Source organism: Dendrobates tinctorius, unplaced genomic scaffold, assembly GCF_039654945.1.
Source record: "Dendrobates tinctorius isolate UK_male_01 unplaced genomic scaffold, ASM3965494v1 ptg000089l, whole genome shotgun sequence".
Classification (NCBI taxonomy): domain Eukaryota; kingdom Metazoa; phylum Chordata; class Amphibia; order Anura; family Dendrobatidae; genus Dendrobates; species Dendrobates tinctorius.
The window spans coordinates 25,772,886-25,798,153 of NW_027361757.1; the positions used below are offsets into that span (position 1 = coordinate 25,772,886).

The window sequence follows — 25,268 nt, forward strand, 5'->3', positions numbered from 1 at the left end:
GCGATCCCGACCAGCGATCTGACACTGTCAGGATCGCTGGTGCATCGCTAAGTCGTCGCTAGTGAGCTGCCACACAGGCAAATCTCACCAGCGACATCGCTGGGGATGGGGGTCGCTACTTACCTGTCACACTAGGCGATCCTGCGTCCTCCCGCCCGCGTCCACGCTCGTCGCTCGTCTCTCCACAGGAAGCGCCGCAGGAAGCTGACGACGAGAAACAGTCCAGGACGTTCTCGCGCGATCAGTGATAACCAGCGGGGGAGCGGGTCGTAGGTAAGTATCAGACACAGCGATGTCGCTAGCAATATCGCTATAACGTCACAAGTTATAGCGATATTGCTAGCGATATCGCTTAGTGTGACAGGCCCTTAATATAGGCATTTGACCGCTGCAGCCAATAACTGTCCATTGTAGTCTTATGTCAAACATGCCACGATTATCACTGAAGACTGCAATATGAAATGGGTCTTGAGAATGTGTCCATGAAGCCATCAATGTTAAATGCCCAAAAACAAACCCAAACATAAAAAACTAATATGAGGACAATGTTCTAATTGCAGGGTAACTATACATAACTCTTCTTCCTATGTCATTTATACTGTCTTGGCTACGTAATCATTATTGGGAGCGCATATGTTGTCTAATTATGTCTCCTGACCCAATATCTACAGGAACGTGCCACATGACTGTGGTCATGGCAGGTACGCGGGATGCAGTGACGAGATGCGAGACGGATTAAACTTTAGGTAGTAACTTTTATAGATAGACGCCCGTAGGGCTATCCTAAGCAACCAAACAAAATAACAGCAATTGTCCTCGCAGGGACCAAATACAAGAAAACACTGACTATGAGAACACGACTACTCCGACAAAGGCCGGTCATTATAGGGCTGCGGTATGGCCGACTATGGTCCTTAATTATTATGTGTCACTTAGCCATCCTGACGTCCCTCGGCATATCGTTCGGTAGTGCTCCGGCGTCGCAGCCACTGGGCCCAGTCGCTGAGGATCTGGCGTAGTCTTCGGGCATTCCAACACCCAGACGAAGCAGGGGCACAACAGGCCCTAGAAAATGTTCTTTGGTGGAATGTCCCCCCAGCTGAGGCAACGGGATACCACCTGGGAGTGGGAGAGTGGAGGCCGCAGCCCCCGGACAGGGGAGGGCAGCGGCGGTGCTGAGTGGTAGGCCACCGACGCAGCCAGCGGCTGCACTAGGGGACCCGCAGAGGGTGACGGACTGGAGCGCGGCGGTGGCGGCTGCTGGTGGCAGTGGACAAGCCACAGCTGCGGACGGGAGTGGAGCAGCAATGGCCGGGGTGGCTGCGGGCAGGCCGCAGCCGCAGACTGGAGTGAGGCAGCAACGGCCGCGGATGGCTGCAGGCAGGCTGCAGCAGTGGACTGGAATGAAGTGGCAACGGCCGTGGGTGGGTGGCTGTGGGCAGGCCGCAGCTGTGGGCTGGAGCGAGGCGGCAACGGCCGCGGGTGGCGGGGATGCGGCGGTCTTCTGTCAGTCAACTTGGCGCCGTCTCCCTGTGGTCCGCCGAGAGTCTCCCTTATGTCGCTGTCCTCCTCTCTGGTTACTGCTGGAGGCTCTGGCTCCCGGGCGTCCCCACGGTCTCCTGCTCCTTCTCTCCCATTCTGCTGACTCACCCTGACTGGTGTTCCCCGCCCCTTTTATATAGGCTCCTCCCCCAACTGTCCTGGAAGTCTAGGAACCTAGATGACAGTCCCCTTGGTTCCGGCCCGGACACTCGGCAGGGCCCCTCCTCCTACACTCTCCCATCCTGTATGCTCGCCAGTCCTCTGGCGAGGGCTTTGGCGGGCTCGGATTGCCCTTTTGAGGCAAAAGTTCTTGTTGCCATACGAACTGGTCCTGTTCGTAACGTTCGGGGGGTTTGCCAGCTCTTGACCGCTCGGAGCGTCTTGTTTCGACTGTGGTGGGGCTTTCTGGGGTGGTGGCAGGTGGTGGGCTGGTCGACTCTGGCGGCCTGACTGGACCTGCTGAGATATTACTCCTTGGAGGGTCCGCTTGTGTCGCTGGGTGATCTTCTTTGTCATCTGGGTCCCAGACTATTGGCAGCGGTTCGGGGGCCTGAGGAGGAAGCTCGGGTCGCATGGGGTCGGTGGATGTATAGGGCCGCAACATATTACGGTGCACAGTACGTGTGTGAAGGGCCCCGTCTTTTTCAGGTTGTATCTCGTACACAGGCCCGTCGGAGCTTATTCGGCGCAATACTCGGTAAGGACTTGCTTCCCACCAAGGTTCTAACTTGTTCTGGGGGCGCTGGTCTAGCACGAGTACTCGATCGCCAGTCTGGAGTTCGGCGGGCGGAGGCAGAGTCCCCCCTGGGTGTTCCAGGTCCTGGAGTTTTGTATGGACGATTCGGTGGAGGGTTTGTAGCCGCTGTCGATGGTTTTGGACCCACGATGACACCCCGGTCCAGGGGTGGGGTTCCTCCGGGTTCAGTTCCACCTCTGTGATCCCTTTGCCTTCCCACCCAAACAGCAGCGAGTAGGGGGTATAGCGGGTAACCTTGTGCACCCAGATGTTATAAACCCACACTAGTTCAGGAACATACTCAGGCCAGCGGGCCTTCTGGTCACTCTTCAGGGTATGCATCATTTGAATTAGTGTCCGATTAAATCATTCGCAGGCCCCGTTTCCCTGCAGGTGGTACGGCGTAGTCCGGGATTTATTGATACCATAGAGACGATGTAATTCTTCCATGACTTTTCCCAAGAAGCACGCTCCCTGGTCTGAATGTATCCGTTGGGGGCAGCCGTACACTTTGATAAAGTTCTTACAGATTGCATAGGCAGCCGACTCCGCAGTTTGATCTCGGGTGGGGGTTACCAAGGCAAATTTGGTGAAATGATCCACCATGACGAAACAATGTTCATACCCCTGGTATGAGGAGCCAATGGTCAAGTAGTCCACCGTCAAGAGCTCGAGGGGTGCTGATGTCACTATCGTCTGTACCGGGGCCCGTTGCGCGGGTGGTTTAGCCAGCTCGCATAGGCGGCAGGCCCGGCAAGCTTCTTCCACAGCAGCGTGCAGACGCGGATGGTAAACTATCTGCTGCAGCCATTGCAAGGTCTTTTGAGCTCTGAAGTGATCCCCCTTTTCGTGGGCTTCTTGAGCCAGTTCACTGAGTTGACCCCGGGCACGACTACTTGCCAAGTTGTTGCAGATGTCGCCCGTGATATTGCCTTCCGATACAATAGTCCTTTCTTGATGACTAGTTTATCCCATTGGCGTAGCATTAGCAACATATCCTGAGTCAAGGTCTGTCTTCAGGAGTCGGTAGGTATCTGCCGGTGGTCACCCATCGGCGTAGGAGCCCAATTTCTTTGTCTTCTTGCTGCTGTTGGATCCATCCGTCACGTGATTGTTCCAGCATGCCCCTTGGGGTCCTAGATGGGATTCGTCCTGTGTAGCAGCCGTGAGCACGGTGGCGGTGGGGGCGAACGGCGTCTCTTCCCCTTATAATTCGTCGTCTCGACTCTTCCCCGAAGTTGCATGCCGGATCCTGGAGAGGGCGTCAGCATGCACATTTTCTGCTCCCCTTTTATAAATGATCTTATAGTTGAACGTGGCCATCCGGGCCACCCATCGCTGCTCCAGAACCCCTAGTTTGGCATTTTCAAGGTGGGCCAGCGGGTTGTTGTCGGTTCGCACCACCACCTCGGAGCCCGCCAGGTACTCTGCGAACCGCTCCGTCATGGCCCACACTACCGCGAGGAGCTCAAGCTTAAAGGAGCTGTAATTGTCAGGGTTACGTTCGGAGTCATGAAGTGATCGGCTACCATAAGCGATCACTCTCTCCCTGCCATCTTGGACTTGTGACAATACAGGCTCCCGTCGGTGTGCAGTATGAACGGTTGCGAGAAATCCGCATAAGCTAATACCGGGGCACCCGAGAGTGCAGCCTTAAAGTCTTGGAAGGCTTCCTCTTGTGGTTGTTGCCACTGGATTTTCCATCCATTTGCCCCGGCAGGAGCCCCCTTTAGCAGGTCCTGCAGGGTTCGAGCTCGGCGTGCAAAATTCTTTACGAAACAACGGTAGTATCCGGCTAATCCCAGGAAGGCCCGCACGTCTTTTACCGTCTCTGGGGTAGGCCATCCCTGGATGGCAGAAACCTTTTCCAGGAACGGTCTAACGCCCTCGGCAGAAACAATAAGCCCCAGATATTCGATCTGGGTGTGAAACAAGTGGCATTTTCTGGGGTTTTACCTTCAACCCGTATGTCACGGGGTCCTTCTCCGATACCACACAATCAACAGAGCGAGGGAAGGGTGAACAATCCCAAGACCTTTATTACAGGCAAAATTAGAAGGTCCATAAACAATCCACTACACTGAGGATACAATAGTCCAGAACAAGAATGTAGTCCAGTAACAGGATAAAATGCCCAGGGAGACGAGATTCCAAAACTCTAGCACCAGAGGATAAAAATGGGTCCTTCTCTCTGAAGTGCAGTCTATACACGATCCTCTCCAAACAGGAACTGACTTGACCAGTTCCTGTTCTCCCCACCCCCTTCCTTGTGTCCAGGGGTAGTCAAACAGGTTGGGGCAGTTTCCAGGCCTCCCAGAGGAGAACAAAGGAGCCTTGGGGATTAATGTACTACAGGGGGTCATCAAGAGACAGATACAGTCAGGCTGTAGACTTACAGCATCAAGAAAAACACTATGAAAATAAGTGATATAGAAATATACACAAAATGATATCCACATAGCCTATCACACCATCACACCGTAATTCTGCAGCCGGCCGAGCACTTGCCCCAACCGCCGCAGGTGGTCCTCAAACGTGGCGGCATAGATGATGATATCGTCCAGATATATCAGCATGGCCTGAAAGTTGAGATCTCCCAGACACCGCTCCATCAGCCGCTAAATGGTTCCCGAGGCGTTGGCCAGCCCGAACGGCATCCGATTAAATTCAAACAGTCTCATGGGAAGAATGAACGCCGTTTTGGCCCTGTCTTCTTCTGACCTGCCACCTGCCAGTACCTGCTGGCCAGATCTAAAGTCGAGAAGTACGTCGCCTTCCCCAAGGCGGATAGGGACTCTTCTATAAGGGGCAGCGGGTACGCATTCTTTCCAGGATGTTCGGCACTTTTCCTGGGTCGAGAACTCGAGATAGTCACTGCCCAAGGGTCCTCGGGTTGCACCCTTACTTGGACCGCAGGGGCTGGCAGCATTTCTTCCAAAGGCCTCACCAACTTGGCCATTTCGGCCCGGGACTTTAAGACGATGTCTTGGTCTTCTAGGTTGAGGCAGCGCACCAGGATGGTCAGGGAGCGGGCCACCAGTATGCCAGGATGTAGGCATTCCGAGTAGCACGGCTCCACCTGCATCTCCATGCCCTCCAAAGGTACCAGGGCCCGAATAGGCAGGGCCACCAGTGTCTGCTCGGGGGGCAGCACGAGCGGGGGAGCCGCTGGCGCGATGACTTTGCCCAGTGCCTCACCTTCCTGGCAGTCCTGGAGTACTCGCACCTCCCGCACCAACTGCTGGAAGACCCGCCCTTGGGGCATGCGGGAACCCCACTGTTTCAGGGTCTCTTGCGTGGGGTCATTGAGGAGTAAATTGCCGAACTCCCGCAGTATGTTCATACCCGGGGTGACTGGATGTTTGTCATTGGGTTCCCGGGTCATTGAGTTCCTCTAGTTTAATGGCCACCGGGGTGGGTATCTCCCACGCCGCGGACACTCTCATGCGAAGTGGCCCAGCTCCCTGCAGTCATAACACCGGGGTTGCGATGGCCGGCTGCCCCGGGCACTGCGAGGCCCCCAGGGCCCTGGATTGGAACTAGGCCTCCCAGTCGTGACCTCGGTCCTTCTTTTCACTTCAGCCAACTCGCCGCTGATGTTCTTCAGCTCTTGTTTCATCTCTTCTATCCATTGGGGCTCTCTGACAACATTCACGGAGGCCTCCACACTCCGGACCTTCCCTGCGGGGACCGTCAGTCCCTGCTCCTGCTCTCGAGCACGCCCCTGACTCCCCACCTCAGAGAAAGTCATACGTGGGTTCATTCTGACCTGCTCCTGTACTGCCTGCTTTATCAAAGGGTACCGGAGTCCAGTCACTAACAGGTCGTGTAGGGTAATGTCGATGGGTCCTACCCCTACGCCGTCCTTCCGCTCAATGGCCGTGTATAACTCCTGGAGGACATTCATATACTGGGTGATGGTCTCCCCCTCTCCCTGCATACGACTGAACAACTGGGTACTCAACTCTCCCATATTTGATGGATCCCCATGGGTCTCTTCCAGAATACGCAAGACCCTAGCAAAGGTGTTGCGGTGTCCCGGGGGCCTCAACATTACTGAATCCCGGGCCACCCCCCACTAATGTCATGAGAGCTACCTCGGCTTCCAGGTCAGGGATCATTGGATGCATTCGGAAGAGCACTCACATCCGCTATGTCCAGCTCCACAGCATGGTGTTGGAGCCGGAGAACCTAGGCAGGTTGCTTAGCATAGCCCCCAAAGAGATGCTGGACCGGGGGCCCTCGTTATTTGCTGAGTCTACGGCCCCGCTCTGGTCTGGGGTGCCGTTGTCCGTGCTCGGAGACTGCATCCTGCAGACTAAGCCAAATGTGGTCATGGCAGGTACGTGGGATGCAGTGACGAGACGCAAGACGGACTAAACTTTAGGTAGTAACTTTTATAGATAGATGCCGGTAGGGCTATCCTAAGCAACCAAACAAAAAAACAGCAATTGTCCTCGCAGGGACCAAATACAAGAAAACACTGATTATGAGAACACGACTACTCCGGCAAAGGCCGGTCACTATATGGCCGCGGTATGGCCGACTATGGGTCCTTAGTTATTATGTGTCACTTAGCCGTCCTGACGTCCCTCGGCGTATCGTTCGGTGGTGCTCCGGCGTCGCAGTCGCTGGGCCCTGCCGCTGAGGATCTGGCGAAGTCTTCGGGCGTTCCAACACCCAGACAAAGCAGGGGCACAACAGGCCCTAGAAGAGTTCTTTGGCGGAATGTCCCCCCAGTGGAGACAGCGGGATACCGCCTAGGAGTGGGAGAGTGGAGGCCGCAGCCCCCGGACAAGGGAGGGCTGCAGCGGTGCTGAATGGTGGTTGGTAGGCCACCGGCACAGCCAGCGATCGCACTAGGGGACCCGTGGAGGGCGATGACCAGGCCTCTACCACGGACTGGAGCGGGGCGGTGGCGGCTGCGGGCAGCAGTGGACAAGCCGCAGACGCTGACGGGAGTTGAGCGGCAACGGCCACGGGTGGCTGCGGGCAGGCAGCAGCCGCGGACTGGAGTGAAGCGGCAATGGCCACGGGTGGTTGCGGGCAGGCCGCAGCCGCGGGCTGGAGCGAGGTGGCAACGGCCGCGGGTGGCGGGGAAGCAGCGGTCTTCTGTCGTTCGGTTTGGCGACATCTCCCTGCGGTCCACCGAGAGTCTTCCTTCTGTCGCTGTCCTCCTCTCTGGTTACTGCTGGAGGCTCTGGCTCCCGGGCGTCCCCACGGTCTCCTGCTCCTTCTCTCCCGTTTTGCTGACTCACCCTGACTGGCGTTCCCCGCCCCTTTTATATAGGCTCCTCCCCCAACAGTCCTGGAAGTCTCAGCGGTCAATCCCCTAACTCTGCTCCCCGGAAACAGACCCCCTAGGAACCTAGATGACGGTCCCCTTGGTTCTGGCCCGGACACTCGGCGGGCGCCCCTCCTCCTACATAACTTCAACTCAAGAAACAGGAGGACACCGATTTATCTGAAGCACACTTTTAATTCCAGGCATTGTCGGATGTAGTCTTACATGAGATGGTACATGTTTTCATATTTATGGCCTGTGCGGTTGTAGGGGGGAGAGTTTCCGCTGTGTAACCAGACCGCAACCAAGAGGGCTGTCACCAAGGTTTGTAGGAGAACTGTTTCCAGGGGACATAATTAGAGGATGGATCAGAGAAAGTTCTAGAAGAAGTGGGGGTGGAGCGGCTATAAAAGGAACGCAGAATGCCAGCAGGGGGCACTCGACAGAGCAGGAGAGAAAGACCAGGAAGCTTAGGTGGCGCCAGAGAGCCAAAAGGAGTCAGCATCTACCACGAAGATTGGACGGGGACTCACCAGTATTAGAGAGAGGACAGCATCGAGCAGCACAGCAGGGGGACGCCGACCAGATGACCGCAGTCGCACTCCAGATACCGGTGACTGCCGCGGCCCTGACCCTGACTGCAGCTGAGGCCTGCCCGCTGCCACCCGCGGCCACCACTGCCTCACTCCGTTCCGCGGCTGCAGCCTGCCTGCCACCTCCCGCTGCCGTCTCTGCCCGACTTCAGCCTGCGGCTGCGGCCTGCCCGCTGCCACCCGCGGGCGCCACTGCCCGACTCCAGCCTGCGGCTGCATCTCGGACGCTGCACCCCGCGGCAGCCACTGCCCCGTTCCGGTCCGCGGCTGTGGCCTATATGTTCAGGCCCGCGGCAGTTACCATCTCGCCTCAGCCAGGGGGCCCAATGCTGAGGGACTCTCCTGGGGTATGTGGTGCCCCCACTCCACCTGGGCGTAGGAACGCCAGAAGCTTACGTCAACTCCTCGTCGGCTGGGCCCAGCAGCTGAGACGCCAAACGGACACCGCCCCGACAACCACTCTGCAGGACATGAGAGAAGGATAAGTGACACTTCGTAGTTAGCTAATTATAGTTCCTGGACTTATAGTCGGCCATACCGCGGCCATATAGTTCCCGATCCCGACCGGGTAGTTAATATCGTGTTATCTGTATGTATTGTTGTTTGAATCCCTGCGTGGGCAACTATTGTCAGCTTGCCAGTTACCCAAATAACCCATATATAAACGTTGAATTTAAGCTTTCTCCGTCTCTGCCTCGTCACTGCATTCTGCGTACCTGCGAATACCACACAGTCACAGAAATCAAGTAAACAAAAATAAATTCCAAAATGTGCAGAAGCAATAAATAAAATGTATAATGGGCTAAGAAAACAGCAGCCAGATCGTCATCCATCTGTCTCAGGCGACTGCAGACGATCCTTGTCGTTATCACCTCAGATCCAGCATGGAAATTTTTGCATCTTTTACAATCACATGCCTGCAAATCTTTAAAGGGAATCAGGCAAATAGCATATTATTTATACATATACAGCTTAAAGAGGTTGTCTGGGACTAGCATAATGATGACCTATGTATAAGATAATTTTCTGATTAGGATTGTGGTTTATACCATACAGTAGATCATAATCAACATGTAGTGCTGTGCATAAAAGTGGTTCTTAAACCCAAATGTATTCATATCCTGGAAATTCAGAGGTGACTGCAGTTAGTGCTAATATTCCTATGTACCACTCCCAAAAAAAATCTGTAAGCTGAGATATGAGGTGACGGATAGAAAACATCTTACTGATGAGGCATAAGACGTCTCACCATCTGTCAGCCATATGTTCCACCAGAAAGATCTTCCATCTTGTAGATTTCAACAGATTAGGAGTAGTGGACATCATGCATGTGATAATTATCACTTCTGATAATTTACATCTTTACATTATTTCCTTCATATACAGCAGAACTTAATTCTTTATTGATCAAGCAGGGATTCACAAGCTTTCTGGTCTGAAGACCACATTTTCAAACTGAACCAAACCCAAAGATAGCAGTAAAACTTTAAGGGGTGTTACCATCTGAGACATTTATAGCTAGAGATGAGCGACTTTGCCTTTTTTAGGGTCGAGTCGGGTTTCATGAAACCCGACTTTCACAAAAGTCGGGTCGAACGAAATCGGCCGACTATAGGGAAAAGTCGGAGGCCGACTGAAACACGAAACCCAATGCAAGTCAATGGGGAAGCAAAGTCGGCAGGGAGTGGAGGACAGTAAACACACCTACAGCGCCCATTTCAATGCCAAAAACATCAATTCTAATTACTGAAGCTTGTCAACCTTAATTTACTTCATAATAATAGTTACGCATTGAAAACTGGGGGTTATTTGGCTAAAGATGTGGGGGGGTAGGGCTGGCTCCAGGTTTTCGTGTGCCCTAAGCCAAAGAGTGTCAGTGCACCCCTTTAACACATACCACAACTCATGATGCCATGATACGGCACAGAAATATAGATATAGTACAATGACAAATACTTCACTGCTTACATGACATGACATGACTGATCTATTTTAAATTCTACAATAGCTCAAAAAAAGGACAGTATATTAATCCAGACAGTATTATGGCCACCACATTGTGCACCATACAGTATAATAAGCCCCATATATTTCTCCATACAGAATAATTGGTCACGTATAATGTTCCATACAGTATAGGATGAGCTCCACATAATGATCCAGTGTATGATGGGCCCTAATAATGCTCCATATATAGTGGGCTCCATTTCCAATGCTCCAGTGTATAATGGACCCCATAAATGCTGCTCCAGTGTCTGATGTCCCCCATTTGGAATGCTCCAGTATATAATGGGCCTCATGGATGATGCTCCAGTGTATGATGGGCCCTAATAATGCTCCATATATAATTGGCTCCATTTCTAATTCTCCAGTGTATAATGGGCCCTGTAAATGCTGCTCCAGTGTCTGATGCCCCCCATTTGGAATGCTCCAGTATATGATGGGCCTCATGGATGATGCTCCAGTGTATGATGGGCCCTAATAATGCTCCATATATAATGGGCTCCATTTCTAATTCTCCAGTGTATAATGGGCCCTGTAAATGCTGCTCCAGTGTTTGATGTCCCCCATTTGGAATGCTCCAGTGTATGATGGGCCCCATTTTTAATGAACCGAGGCATGGTATGTGAAAAGAGCTCCATGGAGTTATCTTAAGTGTGTGCTGCCGCATCCTTCACTTTTGATGTGGGTGAAGGACACAAGGAAAGGGGTTGCGCCTGACCAGAAGCCTGCACTGACGACTCAGTGTTTGGTTTTTTTTAAACTTCAGAACAGTAGGCGATAGAGCTGGAGGCTGTTTCACCAATGTAAGGCAACACCAGTTCCTGATGCTCCGGCTTTAAAAGCAGTCTACCTACTCCCATAAAAGGGAGCCTTACAGGCCTTCCGGAGCTACACCATGACGCAGGCTCAACACCTCCTGCCCTAGCTGCTATTGTGTTTTTGGCACTACCAGCAGATGCATCACTACCACTATCACTAACAGGTGGCCCCCCACATCTGCGTCCTCTTCCACCATACTTCCTCATGTTTTAAAAAATTGACCCAAAATACCAGCAGATATATGGTTCTGTATCAGAAGCGTACAGCTCTATACAGTCTACGGATAACAGTAAATCTCTGTATATATTTCATGAGTCATACACAGACGCTCACAGGCTCAGTATGGATTCCCCAATAAAATAAAATGTTGAAAAAGGGTTCAGTATCACCAGATACAAGGTATACATAGTATAATGTAAACAATCTGAATCTCCGTATATATTTCAGGAGGCAGACACAAACGCTCTCAGGCCCAGTATGGATTACACAAGAATATTAAAAGCTGTAAATGGGTAATGTAACACAAGCGTACAGCTGAATACAGTGTTGGGGTAATCTTAAATCTCCAAATATATTTTCGGAGTAACAGACAGACGTTCACAGGCTTATTATGGATTACACCTGAAACTAAATAGCAAAAAAGGTTACTGTATCAGAAGCATACTGCTATAATCAGTGTTGGCCAAATTTGAAATCTCCGTATATATTTCCGGAGTCACCCTCACTCGCTCACTTAGTCTGGGTTTGACCATAATAAAAAATGTTGTTAAAAAGGTACTGGATAGCAAGATAGCAAGTATATATAATATAGGGTACAATTAAAATCTCCGTATACATAGTCCCGTAGTCACTCTCAGACGCTTACGTATTGATGTGACCGTAACAATAAATGTCGACCAAAGGTACTGTATAACAAGAAACAAGCTGTATCGAGTATAGAGTAAAAATTGGTATCTCCGATTCACCGTCTATATAGAAGGCGGAAACCACACGCTCACTCACTATGGAGGATACCTTACCAAAACATTTTGAACAAAGGTACTGTATCAGCACATACCAGATGTATCTAGTCTAGGGGTAATTGTAAATTTCCGTCTACACTTCCAGAGTCAGACACAGACACTCACAGGCTCAGTATGTATTACACCATAATTTAAAAAGTAGAAAAAGGGAAAGGTGTTATGAATGAGTCACCGTAGGAGGCAAAAGCAGAAATACAAGCTAAGTCCAGAAAACCAGAGAAGTTGGCAACTATCAGATTGCAGACCCCTGAACCTATCAACACAACTAGCAGTAGCCGTGGGGGGTTCCTACGATGCCCTAGACCCCTCGATCACAGCCGGAGAATTAAATAGGCCTAAAGAAAGAAAGGGGAAATCTAAACTGCCCCAGAGCAGACCTCAAAGCAATAGGCAGCCCCCAACATATAATGACGGTGAAGCAAGATGAAAATACTAACACAGACAGAAAGATAGACTGAGCAAAGACGGGGCCCAAAACTACCTAGATAGGAAAGGACAGGAAGGCTGCTGTCTGCAATCTGCCAAAACCGTATCAAAGACATAAGCCAACAAGCTGATATGAAAAAGGCCCTGAAGCAGCTAGGCTTCAAAAACTATATCAGCACTCAGGTATTTTCAGAAGACAGAGCTAAAGGAATTCAGCACACCCCAGGAGGGAATGGCAGAAATCCAGAAAAACAAAGCAAAACAAAGTCAAAGCACCAAAGCAAAAGGCCGAGCAGCAAACTTAGCTTTAGAGGAGCAGGAAATCAGACTGGTCTCCAAGGATCCCACAGAAAAATCACCCGCAGGGCAGAAGGGCGTCAGCAGCCTTATATCCAGTCAGTAACTCCACTCAGCCAGTCATCATCATCAGCCTCAGGTGTTTGATAATCAGGCTCACTACCTTTCTTTACCAGAAGAGGGAGTTCCTCGGGCCTCAGTAATGAAGGGGAAAATGAACTCACAACAGAAAGGTATTCAAGGCGTACACCAGTATACAGTGTTGTGGTACTTTTAAATCTTCGTATATTTTTCAATTTCAGTAAGCCAGTCCAGACTCTCCGCTACTGCAAACTACATGGATAAAAGTATAGACGGAAAGTCGAGTGTTTGCTGAAATTTGGGAATTACTCATCGTGGGAAAACCTCACAGTAGATGTTGCAGAGGCAATGCAGACCCTCAATTACTGTGTCTGTGGAGACAGTGAAAACGCTTCTTTGTGAAGAAAGGATAGCTTTATCGCAGGAGCGTGGATCACATCACCATTACTCGTCTCCATCAAATTGTGATCACAGGGAGAGATGTACACATGGTCCTCACTGCCTATCATGATGTGTCTGGGCATTTTGGACGGCAAAAGAAAGAAACAACAGGCCGTAGGCGATTCTATTACATTGGCATGAGAGGAGACATTGAAAAATGGTGGCAGGAATGTCACATGTCTGTGACTAGGAAAACTGTGAAAGCTGATCATAAAGCACCACTGAATCCAATTGTGAGTTCACGTCCATTACAAATGGTAGCCAATGATCATCTGAAGGTAGAGGCTAGCAGAACAGGCCATAGCTACATCTTAACCATCATTGATCAATACACCAAATTTCTATTGTCCATCTCTGTGAAGGATTTAACTGCCCAGACTACACAGCGGTGGAGCACAGAGAGGTAAGTATTGCAACTTGCAAGTGCTGTGGCCATGACCAAGCAGGAGGGGCACACTCGTGGGCGACGGTACTGGCACCGGGCCCGTCATAGTACGCTGGTGTGTCTGACGGCGAGTGGGCCCCCCCACCGTCAGAGACACTGTGTTGTACTATGAGGGGCCATGTGCCAGTGCAGTCGGCCATCAGTGGGCCCATCCACCTGTTCAGAGCAACATCACTTACCCGGGTGCGCCAGGTGTTGACCCCAGCCCTTGGGGGAGCAGCCCAGTTAGGGAGGTTTAAAAAATGGCATATGTTGATGTGTAGGCTGGACATTCAGCAGCTGTAAATGGCAGAATTGGGCAAGTCAGAGGAAGAGGAGAACAAAAGCGAGGCAGTTTTCTGGCCACCTAGGTGTCATCAGTGGAAGGTGGGACAAAATCCTTGGAAACCCATGCATGGTTCATTTTAATGAAGGTTAGATCATCAACATTTTGGGTTGACAGACGGGTCCTTTTTGTCATGTCGGATGCTGTTCACACCACAGCGTCCGGCAGGCAGAGGTAGTTCCACCTCCAGCCACTATAGCCTCAGTGGCGCCGGCTTGATCTTCAGGCTCTCGGGGGTTAATCCTGCTGGAGACCAGGTTGGAAGGTTAGTCACGCCCACGGTCTTTAAATAGTCATACTGGCATATGGGCGTCGCCGATTATAGCTTGTGTTTTCATACCAAGTGGTTCCGGTCTGGAGTGGAGGTGTTGCAGAGAGAGAGATTCGTATCTGGTGTCGTATGATCCGTCGTTATCCTTTCTCCTTCCCATATTTGTGTTTAGTTGTGCCCTGTTCACATTACTGTATATTCCTGTGTGTGTGCGGCGCAGTGCAGTTTAAGTTCTCCCTGTCTGTCTTATTTGTGTGGGAGCTTTGGTGGTGTGTCTCCTCACTGGGTGGAGGGTGGAGGGTTAAGTGCAGGGCTGAGCAGGAGATAAGGAAAGGGTGGAGGCTCAGGCATTTGCACCTTCAGCAAAAACCCTGCGTTGAGGGTCAGACAGGGTTTCCCCTAGTGAAAGGGACACCACAGGGGCCCCGGGTATTTCTGCCTTAGTTGTCCTAAGCCCCGCGTGACATTATAATCGGCCCACATTTTTTCAGGAGTCCATGGATCCCATGGATTCCATAACCCGCCAGTTGGCGGCGCTGTCCTTACAGGTCTCCGAGTTGAAAGGGGCAGTTCAGCAGCAAGGCCTGGTAGTAGCAAAGGTGCAAACGGCATCTGCAGGTATCGGTGCAGAGCCGAAGTTTCCGCTGCCAGAACGATTTTCAGGCGATCGCAGCAAATTTGTCATATTTCGGGAGGCCTGCAAATTATACTTCCGCATGCGGCCAATCTCCTCAGGTAATGAGGCCCAGCGAGTAGGGCTGGTGTTGTCATTACTGAGTGGTGACCCCCAAGCATGGGCATTTTCCTTACCAGCTGACTCTGCTACATTTCATTCGGTCGATAATGTTTTTTCTGCCCTCGGGCTCATTTACGATGACCCTGACCGACTGGCTCTAGCGGAATCTAAAATCTGCGCCCTCCGCCAGGGGGAGCGCTTGGCAGAGGACTATTGTTCGGAATTTCGCCGCTGGGCTGTAGACACACAGTGGAATGACCCAGCACTGCGGAGCCAGTTTATTCATGGGGTATCAGGGAGGGTGAAACAAGCCCTCCTGATGTATGAGACTCCGGCATCATTGGAGTCTGCCATGAGTTTGGTGATACGTATTGATCGCCGTTTTCGCCAGGGGGCACAGGAGACGCTACCTCTGGGGGAAAGCAGAGGTGCAGGTGTGGTTGAAGTAGATGAGTCCCCTGAACCTATGCAGATTGCTGGCGTGGCACAGGTTCAGCCTCGCGCTCCGGGATTCCGGAAGCCCGGAGCATGTTTCTACTGTGGTAAAAGAGGTCATTATGTTAACGTTTGCCCGGTACTACCTAAGAGGGTCACATCGGCGGAAAACTGTTAAGCTCAGAGGGTATGGAGGAGACCCAACTGAGCGTATGCATATCCTCCATGATGGTATCTCAATGTATGCTCCCTGCCAAGGTTATTATCGCCGGCAGAGAGCTACCTATATCAGTGTTTGTGGATAGCGGTTCCGCTACCAATCTCATAGATGAGGAGTTTGCACACACCGCCGGGTTTAAGATCGAAAAACTTCCTCACCCCATACAGGTGGTGACCATTAATGCTGTTCCCCTCCCTCAAGGGGAGATTACTGAGTTTGTGGCAGAGGTGAAACTCCACATTGGGGTCCTACATTCTGAGTCGGTTACATGTAGGGTCCTCCGTAATCTCCCAGCTCAAATGGGCCTGGGTTTTCCATGGCTGTCCAGGCACAACCCGGTAATTGATTGGAAAACTCAGGACATAGTGCAATGGAGTGGTTTCTGCCAAGACAATTGCTTGGCCACATGTGTGTCCGCCGTGACGCCCAGCCTGCCGGAGGCTTTGCAGGATTTCGCGGATGTTTTCTCTGAGAAGGGTTGCTCAGAACTGCCTCCACATAGAGCCTATGACTGTGCGATTAGGTTAAAACCCGGGGCCAAATTACCTAAGGCCAGGATGTTTAATATTTCTGGTCCTGAGAGGCAAGCTCTGAAAGACTACATCGCGGAGAGTCTGAGCAAAGGACACATCCGGCCTTCGTCCTCGCCTGTAGCCGTGGGGTTTTTCTTCATTAAGAAGAAAGATGGGGGGTTACGCCCGTGTCTGGATTTCCGAGAGTTAAACCAGATTACTATCCGTGATCCCTACCCAATGCCGTTGATCCCGGATTTGTTCAACCAGGTAGCGGGGGCGAAATGGTTTTCTAAGCTGGACCTCAGGGGGGCGTATAACCTCATAAGGGTCCGTCAGGGGGATGAGTGGAAGACGGCGTTTAACACTCCTGAGGGTCATTTTGAGAGTCTGGTTATGCCGTTTGGGTTGACCACCGCACCTGCCGTTTTCCAACATTTTATTAATGTTGTATTTGCTCATGTCCTGGGGAGATTTGTGATTGTATACCTGGATGATATCCTCATTTATTCTAGCGATCGGGACACTCATTTGGAGCATGTTAGGCAGGTGTTACAGTTGCTCCGGGAGAACCAGCTCTATGCTAAGCTGGAAAAATGTTTATTTTTTGTCCAGGAGTTGCCCTTTTTGGGATATATTGTGTCCGCAGCCGGTTTTAAAATGGACACCGCTAAGGTGCAAGCGGTGCTGCAATGGGAGAGGCCGGAGAGTCTGAAAGCACTCCAGCGGTTCCTTGGGTTTGCGAATTATTATAGGAAATTTATAAAACACTTTTCGACTGTCGCCAAACCGCTCACGGACATGACAAAAAAGGGTGCCGATCTGGCGAACTGGCCTGAGGTGGCTATACGTGCATTTGAGCGTCTGAAGAATAGTTTTGCTTCAGCCCCCATTCTGGTGCAACCAGACGTGTCTAAACCTTTTGTGGTAGAGGTTGATGCGTCGGAGGTGGGAGTGGGGGCAGTACTGTCTCAAGGCTCGTCCTTGAGCGAGATGCATCCATGCGCCTACTTCTCCAAGAAGCTGTCGCCGGCCGAACGGAATTATGATATCGGCAACAGGGAGTTGTTGGCCATCAAACTGGCTTTTGAGGAATGGCGACACTTCTTGGAGGGGGCGGCTCACCAGGTCACAGTTATCACCGACCATAAGAATCTGCTCTATCTGGAGTCGGCCAAGCGTCTGTCTCCTAGGCAGGCTCGCTGGGCATTGTTTTTTACTCGTTTCAATTTTCTTGTGACGTACCGTCCCGGGGCTAAAAACACCAAGGCGGATGCTTTGTCTAGGTGTTTTCCGGGGGGAGAACCTCGGGAAGAGCCGGTACCCATCCTCCAGAAAGGGGTAGTGGTCTCGGCTCTCACGACGGAGGTAGAGGCGGAGATTGCCGAGGCCCAAGAGGAGGTACCACCAGGACTTCCCGCCAACAAATCATTTGTACCCCTGCATCTTCGGCTTAAGGTGTTGAAGGAACACCACGATTCGGTACTGGCTGGTCATCCAGGGGTGAAGGGTACCTTAGAGCTGGTATCGCGTCGTTTCTGGTGGCCCAAAATCCGGCAGGACGTGGTCTCGTACGTGGCAGCTTGCATCACGTGCGCTAGGGCTAAGTCACCCCGAACCCGTCCTGCTGGCACGCTACAGCCTCTGGGGGTACCCAATAGGCCATGGACAGAAATCTCCATGGATTTTATCACTGACTTGCCAGCCTCGGCAGGGAACACGGTCATCCTGGTGGTGGTTGACCGTTTTTCAAAGATGGCGCATTTTGTGGCGTTGTCTTCTTTGCCCAATGCTAAGACGTTGGCTCAGGTATTTGTGAAGGAGGTGGTCAGACTCCACGGAGTACCATCTGACATAGTATCTGATAGGGGTACGCAATTTGTGGCGAGGTTTTGGAAAGCTTTTTGCTCAAGGTTGGGGATCAAGTTGTCACATTCATCGGCGTTTCATCCACAGTCTAATGGACAAACTGAGCGCATGAACCAAAATCTAGAACAGTATTTACGATGTTTTGTGTCCGACAACCAGGAGGAGTGGTCTACTTTCCTTCCTCTGGCCGAATTCGCGTTAAATAATCACCGCCAAGAGTCATCAGGAGAGTCTCCATTCTTTTGTGTGTACGGTCAACATCCTCAGTTTTGTACCTTACGTCAGGGTGACTCCGGGGGTGTCCCGGAGGAGGATCAGCTAGGAGCCCAATTGTCATCAGTCTGGAGGCGGGTGAAACAGCGTTTGTTGAGCATGAGTGCCAGGTACAAACGGGTGGCTGACAGTAGACGCGTGCCAGGTCCGGACCTGTGTGTGGGTGAATGGGTGTGGTTAGCTACGAAGAACATAAAACTCAAAATTCCATCTTTAAAACTGGGTCCAAGGTTTATTGGGCCTTTTAGGATTTCTGCCATCATTAACCCAGTGGCTTATCGGTTGGAACTTCCTGCGGTGTACAAAATACATAACGTTTTTCACAGGGCTTTATTGAAAAAGGTGGTAGGCTTGGTGGACACGACGCCGATGCCACCTCCAGTCATGGTGGATGGCGATTTAGAGTTCGAGGTCGCCAAGGTAGTGGACTCTCGAGTAGTACGCCGTACTCTTCAGTATTTGGTGCACTGGCGGGGGTATGGTCCGGAGGAGAGGTCTTGGGTTCCAGCCTCAGACATACATGCGGATCGGCTGGTCAGTTCTTTTCACCGTCGTCATCCGGACAAGCCGGGTCCTATGAGTCTTGAGGGCCCTGGGGTCCCTCGTAGAAGACGGAGTACTGTCATGTCGGACGCTGTTCACACCACAGCGTCCGGCAGGCAGAGGTAGTTCCACCTCCAGCCACTATAGCCTCAGTGGCGCCGGCTTGATCTTCAGGCTCTCGGGGGTTAATCCTGCTGGAGACCAGGTTGGAAGGTTAGTCACGCCCACGGTCTTTAAATAGTCATACTGGCATATGGGCGTCGCCGATTATAGCTTGTGTTTTCATACCAAGTGGTTCCGGTCTGGAGTGGAGGTGTTGCAGAGAGAGAGATTCATATCTGGTGTCGTATGATCCGTCGTTATCCTTTCTCCTTCCCATATTTGTGTTTAGTTGTGCCCTGTTCACATTACTGTATATTCCTGTGTGTGTGCGGCGCAGTGCAGTTTAAGTTCTCCCTGTCTGTCTTATTTGTGTGGGAGCTTTGGTGGTGTGTCTCCTCACTGGGTGGAGGGTGGAGGGTTAAGTGCAGGGCTGAGCAGGAGATAAGGAAAGGGTGGAGGCTCAGGCATTTGCACCTTCAGCAAAAACCCTGGGTTGAGGGTCAGACAGGGTTTCCCCTAGTGAAAGGGACACCACAGGGGCCCCGGGTATTTCTGCCTTAGTTGTCCTAAGCCCCGCGTGACACTTTTTTTCTGCTAGGATTGATCAAGCAGCACTGAAGACTCTTTCAGATAACACACTAGCAGCAGGGCAAGCGAGCTCCTGTAAGGCATATTGTGCCAATTCAGGCCAGGTGTCCAGTTTAGAGGCCCAATAGTCAAAGGGGAATGACCTGTGAGGGAGAACATCGATATGGGAGGAGAAGTAGTTTGTAACCATAGTTGACAACTGCTGTCTCCTGTCACTTGCAATCGATGCAGTATTAGCTGTCATGTGAGTGGTACTTGAGAAATCAGTCCCCAACATGGTCATGAAACCCCTGTCTCCAACGCCACTTCAGCTGTGTGCACCACAAACACCTCTTCCATTGTGCCCACTACTGCTCATGTGAGAAACAGCAACGCTGCTGTGGGCTGGGAAAGCCTCAATCAAATGGTTTACCAGAGTTGCTTGTTTGTTAGCCAATATTATCTCCAGGTTCTCCTGTGGCATGATGTTGTGTAATTTGCCTTTGTAGCGTGGATCGAGGATGCTGGCCAGCCAGTAGTCGTCATCCTTCATCATTTTGGCAATGCGGGGGTCCCGTTTTAGGATCCGCAAGGCATAATCGCACATGTGGGCCAATGTTCCTGGTGTCAATAATGCACTGCCACTGCTGTGTGGAGGAGCACTTTCTGGATAATCCACATCCCTACAGTCACGCACAAACCCTGTACCTGACCTTGGAACGAGAACATTTTCTCTTGCCCCATGAGAAGCATCCTCCTGCCCAAAATAATCATCCCCCTCATCCTCCTCCTCCTCCTCTTCCTCCACCTCGTCCAGGACAGTTCCCTGACCAGACAATGGCTGACTGTCAGCAAGGCTTCCCTCCTCCTCCTCCTCCTCCTGTTCCTTCTCCGCTGCAGACGCCTGTTCCTTAATGTGCGTCAAACTTTGCATGAGCAGACGCATAAGTGGGATGCTCATGCTAATGATGGCGTATGATGGCATCATCAGCGCTTACCAGCTGTGTGCATTCCTCAAAACACTGAAGGACTTTACAGAGGTCTTTCAGCTTTGACCACTGCACACCCGACTATTCCATGTCTGCCCTCAAACTGCCTGCCCGTGTATCCTCCCACAAATGCATTACAGCCTGCCTCTGTTCGCACAGCCTCTCAACCATGTGCAGGGTGGATTCCACCTTGTTGCAATGTCTATAATTAGGCGGTGCTTGGGGAGGTGGAGCAATCGCTGCAGCTTCTGCATATGACTGGAGTGTACGGGTGAGCGATGGATGTGCGAGCACAGTCTTCGCACCTTATGGAGCAGGGATGTTAGCTCCAGATAATTATTAAGGAAGCACTGCATCACCAGGTTCAAAGTGTGAGCCAGGCAAGGTATGTGTTTTGCAAGGCCTATGGCTGCCACAAAATTACGGCCGTTATCACTGACTACCTTGCCTGGCTCAAGATGTAGACTGCCCAGCCATGACTCAGTTTGTTGCTGCAAGTAGTCGGCCAGTACCTCCGCGGTGTGTCTGTTGTCGCCCAAAGACATCATCTTTAACACAGCCTGCTGACGCTTACCACTAGCTGTTCGATAGTGGAACACCTCGTGTGCAACACTGCCAGCTGCAGATGGAGTGCTTGTGCGACTGCGCTCTGTGGACGAGCTTTCGCTTATAGAGGAGGAGGAGGCTCAAAAGCCTACAGGCAACTGTTTTCTATACAGTGGGCTAGGCAGCACTGTTCCACTGCCGCTGTGCCCTGTGGAGACTGCATCCACCACATTAACCCAGTGCGCAGTGATGGACACGTAACCGCCCTGGCCATGCCTACTGGACCATGCATCTGTTGTGAGGTGCACCTTTCCACTCACTGATTGCTTGAGGGCATGAACAATGCGGTCTTTCACATGCAGGTGGAGGGCTGGGATGGCTTTTCGAGAAAAGAAGTGGCGACTGGGTAGGTCATAGCATGGGACAGCGTAGGCCATGAGCTCGCGGAAAGCTTCGCTTTCAACCAAACGGTAGGGCATCATCTCTAACGAGATTAGTTTGGCAATGTAGGCGTTCAAACATAGTGTACGCGGATGAGAGGATGAGTACTTTCTTGTCCTACCCAGAGTGTCTGGTAGGGTAAGCTGTACTGGAGAGCTGCATATGGGGGAACTAGCGGTGGACCGGACGGAGTGAGAGGGGGTTGGTGATGTTATTGGTGTTGATGGCCTAGATTCAGTGTTGTGTTGCAAAACCATTGTGATTCCCTGAATGCTTTAGCCTTGCGACGACACCTCAACATTTTGTGCTGGTGGTGTGCTAAATGGTGGCAGTGTTGTTACAGTGGGGGAAGTTATGGAGCGTTGCTGGCTACCTTTAGTCGGAGCAGGTGCACATGTGCTACCTGACGTTTTGTAGTCCGTCCACGCTTGCAAGTGCATGTTGGTTAAATGTCTAAGCATGCAACTGGAATTCAAATTTTTGAGTTGTTTACCTCAGCTAAAGGTCCTTCCGCACTTCTTACAGGTAACCTTTGCCTCATCAGTAGGATTTTGGACAAATAAGTGCCACACTGCACTCTTCCTACTATGGTAGACATTTTCTGGCCTTGCATGCTCTGCTAACTTGACCGTCTGGCCAAGCTGTCCTGCAACTCTTTTATTTTTTGGTCCACGTTTTTGGACAGCTACGGACCTGCCAGATAACCGCTGCTGCGATGTCAATGCCTGCTGCGGATCCTTCTCCTTATCTGAACTGTTGCCAGCGCCACCCTCCTCCCCCAATGGATGCCAATCCGGGTCAAGAACTGGGTCATCCATCACCTCCTCTTCAAAGTCATCTGCACCTTCCTCTTTACCTTCCTCTGTGTCACCGTGTAAGGTGGTATAGTATGCGGGAAGGAGCACCTGAGTTTCGTCAGGGTCAGATTCTGGCTCAATAGACTGCGAGGGCAATGTAGTGCTGTGGGTCAATGTACCAGCAGAATCATCTATGTCAGATTCATCTTGGACTGGGGAATTCAGGATTTGACTGGATAACCCAGGCATGTTATGTGAAAAGAGCTCCATAGAGTAATCTGAAGTGTCGGCTGCCGCATCTTTCACTTTTGGTGGGAGTGAAGGACATAAGGAAAGGTGTTTTTCCTGACCAGAACCCTGCACTGATGACTCCATGCTTGCAGGTTTGGAACGTTCAGAAGAGGAGGCAATAGAGCTGGTGGCTGTTTCGGCAATGTACGCCAAAACCTGTTCCTGATGCTCCGGCTTTAAAAGCGGTTTTCCTACTCCAATAAAAGGGAACCTTACAGGCCTTCTGGGGCCAGACGATGACGCAGGCTCAACACCTCCTGCCTTAGCTGCTATTGTGCTTTTGCCAGAACCAGCCGATGCACCACCACCATCAGTACCAGCGGCGCCCCCCTGCCCATGTCCGCAGCCTCTTCCACCATACTTCCTCATGTACCCAAAATACCTTTCAGATAGATGGTACTGTTTGAGGAGCGCCCAGCTGTGTAAGGTGTATTAAAAAAATTAAATCTACGTATTTTTTTTGTTAGTCACAGATGCTCTCCCAGTATGTATTTGACCGTAATACAACAAGCAGATATATGGTACTGTATCAGAAGTGTACAGCTGGATATGGTTTTTGTGTAACTAACAATCTCCGTATATGTATTTAAAGAGTGTCTCACACACACACGCTGTCTCTGTATAGTTTGGACCATAATTAAACAGCATATATACTATACTGTTTGCAAAGCCGACAGCTCTATACGGTGTAGGTCTGGAAAACTGGCAAATCGCCTCGACTTGTTTTTCCAGAGTCACACACAGATAGCTTGTATTTGTCCGTGATCCCAGTCAGTACACGGTAGTATGTGAGGAGCGTACACCGCTATCTGGTGTCTGTATGGAAGATTGTAAATCTCAGGCTATGTTTATACGGAGTGACACACGCTGTCTTTGTATAGTTTGGACTGTAATTAAACAGCACATATACTAAACTGTTTGCAAAGCCGACACCTCTATACGGTGTAGGTCTGGAAAACTGGTAAATCGCCTCAGCTTGTTTTTTCAGAGTCACACACAGATAGCTTGTATTTGTCCGTGATCCCAGCCGGTACACGGTACTCTGTGAGGACCGTACACCGCTATACGGTGTGTGAAAAAATGAACGCTCGGTAAATGAGCAGAACAAAATAATAAAAGTTGGAGTGCTTTGAAAAAAGCAGTTTGAACAGCAGTGTGCACACACCAATGCAGCTATCAGGTAGCCTTAAAAGGTAGCCTAATCACCACCAGCGCTGCTGCACAAAACTAAAATTCTACACTTTCACTGCACACTAACTGTGCAGTGAAAAGCGCTAGCAGCAGAAGCTATTTTTTTTTTCTTCTTCCCTGCCTAACGCTCTCCCTATTCAGCATCAGCAGCAGCACCTCTCCCTGTTCTAAGATCAGCAGAAGTAAGATGGCGGTCACTGCCTTTTATAGCCCCTGTGACGCCACACAAAGCCAGCCAATCACTTCAATGCTCTTCTCTAAGATGGTGGTGGCCGCTGCACATGTCATCGCGTTGCTCACAGTGTGCGTCCTCCATCATTGGCTGAAAAAAGGCGCTGGAAGCATCATTTAAAACGCGACTTTGGCTCGCGGATCAGCGACCTCATGGCCGACCTCACGCTATGGTCGGGTTTCGTTTCATGAAACCCGACTTTGGCGAAAGTCGGTGATTTTTTAATTTGACTGACCCGTTTCACTCAACTCTATTTATAGCATATCAAAAGTGTAGGACATGAATGCATGAGAATAGGTACCAGTTCCATTTCCAGGACTGCAACCCGTCAGGAAAATAGAAGTCTCTTTTTACTCCTTTGGCTGTCCACATAGGAAGAATCCTTGCATGCAACTCTCCACTGTAGTTTATGTGAGTTGCTAAAATTGACCAGTGTTTCCTCAACTCCCATAAAACAACCATGGAGATAGTTGCACACAATAATGGCAACCTCTTTACCTCATCTACATTACCTCTGAGTGGAGGGCTACACTAGGATCTAGAGACCCCACTACGACCATTAGTACTAGCACCTCCCTGCTCTCATTGCAAGCACTACTCCTCTGCTGTCTGACTTGGAAATGTGATCAGCCACAGGATGCAGACGAGGATGTGGCTCCAATGAATGACATTCCAAGCTGCATGTTGCCCCCGTTCCGCAGGATGCATACCCCTGATTTAGCGGACATAAGCTTTCACCATCGTCACACACGAAGATTCTTTACTGTACAAGCACTGAGACTAAGGCTACTATCACACATCCGTTTTGCACCGTCAGGCGCGATCCGGCGTCGCGCCGGATCCGGCAAATGTTATGTAAAACTGGATGTGACGGATCCGGTTTTCTGCCGGATCCGTCTTGCGCATCCAACCAAAAACCGGATCCGTCTCATCCATTTCATCTGTTTTTCCATCCGTTTTTTGACGGATTTCGACAGATCCGGTTTTTTTAAACGCCCCTTGGGGGCTTCCAAACGTGATTGGCTACTGAAAACCTATATATTCAATGTTCCATCTTTGACAGGTTGGAGAGAAGAGCAAGTGACTGGCGAAGATGGATGTTGTGATAGGAAACATTTTGAAGAATTTGATGGATTTTACAGTGGAGGCGAATCGTTTGAAGGTGATTGTTCTGGAGAAGGAGAGAGTGAGACAGCAGCGCATCATGCATCAGCGACGTCAACATCGTTTGTGGATCC

At 50.9% G+C, this 25,268-nt stretch overlaps 1 pseudogene; it reads right to left on the reverse strand.

Annotated features, from left to right (window-relative positions):
- Positions 1–5,237, reverse strand: part of LOC141098286 (vitamin K-dependent gamma-carboxylase-like) — an 81,113-nt pseudogene extending 75,876 nt beyond the window's left edge.
- Between the last annotated feature and the right edge of the window lie 20,031 nt (positions 5,238–25,268).